The following is a 6,197-nucleotide window of genomic DNA, read 5'->3' as shown; positions in this document are numbered from 1 at the left end:
AAACAGTGAAAACCAGATTAAGGTTGAGCAGGAAGCATTTATTTTTGGTGTAGTGTTACCTGGAGAGGGCAAATTCAAAGTCTAAGCTATTATAATAAAATGCATAGATTTCTCATTAAGTTAAACAAGTTGAAGTATTAAATTTACTGTGACTGTGTGGTGTCACTTAATCCTAAAGTGGTTATCATGTAATCGTTAATGACTTTGATATACTTGAGAGGATGGAGAGGAGAATACACAGGATACTTTTTAGCATTGGGAAGAAAAGTTCTACCGTTTGTTGTATTGGTTTTGTCAAACAAGTAATGAAAGCTATTGGCTTTGAGACAGTCAAATTTCAATTTATTACAGTGCCTAAACTAATTTTTAGATCCAGGAGAAAATGGATCATACATGCTTGCAAATCAAAGCTGAGTAAAACCAGCTTCATCTAGGTTAAAGTTAACACTTGTGTTTAATTTGAGATCACTTTTAAATCAGGGGAGATTATAAGTCTGGATTTAAAATCTTGCCAGCATTGATCTTTTCTGTTAAAAGTGTAACATTTATTCGAGATTTTACTCTAAAATACTGAGTATCCAAACTTCAGACCAATTATGGCTATTTCACATGGCTTTATTCGGTCCTAAAAATTAAAATTTAGTCATGCCAATACTTAAATTTGTATGCCCTTGGTTTTACTAAAGCAGCCTAATACTTGGCTTTAGGGGGCTTTTGCTGATGTGCCTTCAAGACACTGGTAGGGTGGAGGGACAAGGAGGAAAGAATTTGTGGGTGAGAACTTTGCAAGTTGACTAAGATGTCAAGAGCTCAGCTGTGTTTTGTTTTTGTCACAATATGTTTGAAACCGTTTTGATGTGGCAGCAATTTAGAACTCAGTATGAGATAAACTGAATTTTATCAGCACTTAATGATTAGACAATTCAAAGGTTAACAGTGCTAAACCACAAAATCTTTGCTGCTTTAATCAGTAATCTCTAGGAAAAGTGTTTAGATAAGTTGGCATATAAAAACTGCCTGCAACTGTTTTGAGGGATGTGGTCTGAGGTGGTGGTGTAATGCTTGCAGTTACTGCCACCTTAAAACACTACAAAGACAAACTTTTCTGGAAGAAGTCTTTAGACATTTCACTGGAAAGCAGCCAAGAGTGTTAATAAACAAGACACCCCACCCCAAAATTGAGAAAGTGAAAAAAACATAGAAAGCTAAATATAATTATACCAGGTGAGTTCAGACATTCGTCTCTGGCTGTTCACAGTTTCTCTGCATGTATGTCCTTTACACCTAGTACCATTGAGGTCGTAAGTCACATATCTAGGTAGGGATGCTTTCAATTAAAAGCTTTACCTTTCTTGAATCAAGTACAGATTTGTTTCCACTATCACAATTAAGATACAAAGATGTTTTCACATTGGAAGTTAACATGCATAAGAACAAATTTTTTTAGGGTCAGATGATGTACATCGTGTCACTGGGAATATTCTCAGGATCACAGGATGTTAGGGGATGAAAGGGACCCAAAGAGCTCATCCAGTCCAATCCCCCTGCCAGAGCAGGACCATCCAATCTAGCACAGATCACAGAGGAAAACATCCAGACAGGCCTTGAAAGTCTCCAGAGATAGAGACTCCACAGCCTCTGTGGGGAGCCTGTTCTAGCGCTCTGAGGCTGCTGCAGTAAAGAAGTTCCCTTTGTGTTGAAGTGGAACCTTTTATGCTGCAGTTTACACCCACTGCTCCTTGTCTTATCACAGGGAACAAGTGAGAAGAGCCTGTGTGTGTCTCCCCTCCAATATTTCAAATGATATTTTAAAAAATCATTGAAATGAAGTCCCTAATTGTACATCTTCATAGGTAAATGTAGACATACATGTAGGTTTTTCTGTGTGTGATTGGCGGATGGATGTTCCAATGTGTGTTTTGCTACATTTTGTTAACTGACTAATCACTGACTGCCTCTTGGTGGTGCTGGTATTTCGTGTGTGGTATGAGTGGCTGTTAGTACACCAGCCTACTTCTTCCAACCGGGTCAATTACATTTTCACGGTTTTTTTTTTTTCTCCTTAGAAACAAATTCCTAAACAAAAAAGAACTTAAGAGTTGTTAGGTTTGTGGAGCACAAACTTGCAGTGAAAGGCCCTTGCTTTACTGGCTGACTTCTTGTTGCAGCTTGAATAAACATGCAATTTAAGATGCCAGGATGGTTAATCCACTAACATCTATTTTCAGAGGCTTGTTTCTTGATACAACACTAATTTTTGCCACTGTACATGTGGAAATTGTGTTTATTTTTCTTCTCAGTTTTGTTTTCTAGGGATAGCTAGGAAACAGTACGAAACATGGGCATTCCTAGGTGCTCCTCAGCAGTTATTTGTTGCAATTACTTGGCTTTAGAGCTCTCTAAGCAAAACTCATATAGGCATGCCCTTCAGCTTTTGTGGCCAAAAGAGGAAAATATGGTGAATTCAAGTTTAAATCAAGTGAGGAAAATAGATTCTAGTTTTAAGCTTTTTTTTTTTTACCAAGTTGTATTTTAATAGTAGCCATAAAGTTGGGGGAGGGAGAGATGTTTGGTTAGCTTCTGGAGTTTACTACTTGCTTATTGGAGCACTCTCGTTCAACAGCTTTGTGTTTTCAGCTAATTTGCTCTAGTACAATGTCTTGAGAGAATTCACATTCTTACTGGATGATTAACTATTCAGTTCAGTATTTATAACTACTGGTAGTAATCTTTCTTTGTTTTCCTTTACACTGCTATAAAGGTTCTTTTTATGGAAGGGAAAAGGATACAGATGGTGTTTGCCACTCAACATTCAAACTGCTGAGCTCAGGGCCCCTTTTAGTGTACTCCAAAGGCAGGAGTTCAGTGGTGTCTTGCGTTTTAAGTATGGTTCTGTTTTGCTACTGTGAAAGCAGACAAAATTGCTGCTGGCAACACAAACTTCTACTCCAGTCTTCTCATGTTTATAGAATCACACATACAAATAAATGCGCCTGGTTTGTTTGAAGAGGTAATTGGCCTGTGGTCACTACCATATGTGAGTATCTGTATAATGCAGTAAGCTGGGCTCCTTCTTAAGCCAGTTAGCTAAGTAATTGCATCACAGCTAGATTTCTTCCAATAACTAAAGAGGAAAATGGAGTGATGAGTTCAAAGGGTGGACTTGTATGAAGGAATGATGCCCTTTTGCCTTGCACCACTGTCTGTAGATAGGGAGAAGTGCAAAAGCTAGGGACACTTAAACTGGTTATAACTGCTGTTACTCTAATACTCGGTGTCAGATGAAGACATTCAAGGGCAGAGAGAGAGAAAAACCTGTGGCTTGTGTAAAGAAGCCTCTTTGCAGTAGCACCTTTTTGACAAGGTTTCTGAAAGCGAAGTTGCTCCTTTGTGGGCTTTGTACAAGTTGCAGATGCTATTCTGTGGGTGATGAGTGAGCTCTTAATCACCTGAGACGTTTTTAAAAGTGCATTTTATATATAGTCCCAAGTTTACAAATGCAGCTAAACTACCCACAGGTAGAGAAACTGAGGTAGAAAGATTGCAGTATTCTGCTGAGTGTCAATGATGACTGGCATAATTTATTTGCAGCCATGATGTATTAAAGGTTGTTTCATGATACTCAGCATATGGAATGAAACAGCCTTTCATAATGGTTGTTACTACTGGAGAACATAAAAGGTACATTCATGAAACATAGCCTATGTCTGCTGAGCACTGCTGCGTACTGGAGTTCTTAAAGAGTATGGCACAGTATTGTCCTGAGGGAATTTGCTGGATTTAATATTTGGCAGAAAAATTGAAAAGACCAACAGGGAACTGATACATAGAGAACAAATTGCTGGAACTCAGCTGATTCTAGTTAACACTGAGCTAATGCCATTGTGGGTGACAGGAAAGACACGCCTTCCTCCTGTAGATGCTGTGTTGTACCTGTTGATGCTGTACCAAAAAAAATTGCAGTAGCACAGATCATCTAAGCAGCATCAGGAGCTTGTGTTTAGAAAACTTGTGCCATCCTATACATATATTTTAATATAAATCCTTTAACATGTATGAAAACATCATAGTATCCATATTTCATAAATTGTGTTACCACTGCATTCTCACTTTAAGGCAGAACTGTCCAGTGGCAGCATTGTTCTGTTTGTCAATTGTTGGCAATGCACAAAGCTCAATGGGTCATTTGGATGGTATCAATTAAAGCCATCCTTTTACAGACCTATTTTTGAGAACTAGCATCCTTTTAACCAGAGCTGTCATGGTTAGAATTCATTTGATTCATTGTATGGCTTATGAAAGGCAATGAAACCAAACAGAAAGTATATCCAAATTGCTTTTGTTGGTGTTTGTGGCTATCTGTGTATTACTGGTATTAGGTATTGGTGAGATGCCTGGAACACAAGGCCTATGAGGAGAGACTGAGGGAGCTGGAGGTGTTTAGCCTGGAGAAGAGGAGGCTCAGGGCTGACCTCATTGCTGTCTGCAACTACCTGAAGGGAGCTTGTAGCCAGGTGGGGGTTGGTCTAGGTGAGGGTCGATCTCTTCTCCCAGACAACCAGCAACAGAACAAGGGGATACAGTCTCAAGTTGTGCCAGAGGAGGTCTAGAGTCAGTGTTATGAGGAAGTTCTTCCTAGAGAGAGTGATTGGCATTGGAATGGGCTGCCTGGGAAAGTGGAGGAGTCGCTGTGCCTGGAGGTGTTGAAGAAAAGACTGGATGAGGCACTTAGTGCCATGGTCTAGTTGATTGGGTGATAGGTTGGACTGGATGATCTTGGCTGTCTCTTCCAACCTGGTTGATTCTATGGTTTTATGATTGCTGTCTGTTATTTAGGATATAAGCAATGTGTTTTGTAGTGATTTTCATGACATTTAGTTTCTCTGAACAATAATAATGGGTTTGTTTTGTTTGTTTTTTAATTAAGTGCTTCAAAATAGGAGGTAGAGAACTTGTTAGCAGAGTACACTATTGTGCTCTAAAAAGCTCTGTACCAAATACAGTAGTAAGCTTGGGAGGTTTATATTGGACACTGGAATGGGCTGCCTGGGGAGGTGGTGGAGTCGCCGTCCCTGGAGCTGTTCAAGGCAAGATTGGACGTGGCACTTGGTGCCGTGGTCTAGCCTTGAGCTCTGTGGTAAAGGGTTGGACTTGATGATCTGTGAGGTCTCTTCCAACCCTGATAATACTGTGATACTGTGATATTTTTAACCTTTTTATAATAAAACTATTTAATTGCTCTTCACTCCTTTAAATCAAGATTTTGAGCAGTGCTTTGCCTGAGATGTTTAAAACAGAAGGAGTTTTGCAAGAAGAAACTCTATTCATCTGAAAGCACTGATCTTTGGTGGTATTGCTAATGTCCTGAAACAATGAGGAGAACAGAATTTAATTTCTGAAAAAAAACATTTGTAAAATAGTCTGAAGTCATCTGAAGTTTTCTGTCAGCAGCCCAAATTCTGGTTAGGAGTTCTGCCAACAGCCTTTGTTGCCAGGTGGTGCTTTCACACTGGAGATTTCATCTAGTCCAAGTTTCTAAAACACAGTAATTCTTAGTGTATGATAAATATACCTAATTTTTCTGTATTTCTTACTAAGCTTTAACTTTTCTGCTATGTGTCAAGAAATGACTTTTCCTGGTGGTTTAAAAATAATCTATATAGCTAAAGAAGGAAAAGATTTGCCCATGTTAAACTTGTCCTTTTTTGCAGTGTAATGCCTATGGTATCACAGGCTTCGTCCATGTGTTTTAGTTACCTCATTTAATCACATAGGCAACTTACGTAAACGCTGTGCTCCAGGATGTGGTCTCCTTAATAAAGCAGGAAATCCCTGGGAAAGTGTCCAAATAAACACTGCACAGGCTACTGAAACAATCAGAAATATGGGTCTGTATATGAAATGTTTTCATCAAGCCTATATAATACCCCCTTAAAGGTGTCTTTTTTTTTCACTCCCTAAGACATCCAGTAACTTGTCAGACCATGTGTGCAACCATTTGCCTCTCCTGTTACCCTGCTGATGAAAAGTGAGTTAACTTTTACTCCTATACCAACAGAATTCTTTGCATGGTGGCTTCTAGTTTACAGCTCTTGAAAATCAGCCAGGGCTTGGGGAGAAAATGTATTGGAGTAAGATGGGAAAGAAATGTAAGCTTCTTAAAGAAGGAATGCAAATCAAATTTTGACTGAGACCTA

This window comes from Pogoniulus pusillus, chromosome 7 (genome assembly GCF_015220805.1).
Source record: "Pogoniulus pusillus isolate bPogPus1 chromosome 7, bPogPus1.pri, whole genome shotgun sequence".
Classification (NCBI taxonomy): domain Eukaryota; kingdom Metazoa; phylum Chordata; class Aves; order Piciformes; family Lybiidae; genus Pogoniulus; species Pogoniulus pusillus.
Note: the sequence above shows the minus strand (reverse complement) of the source record.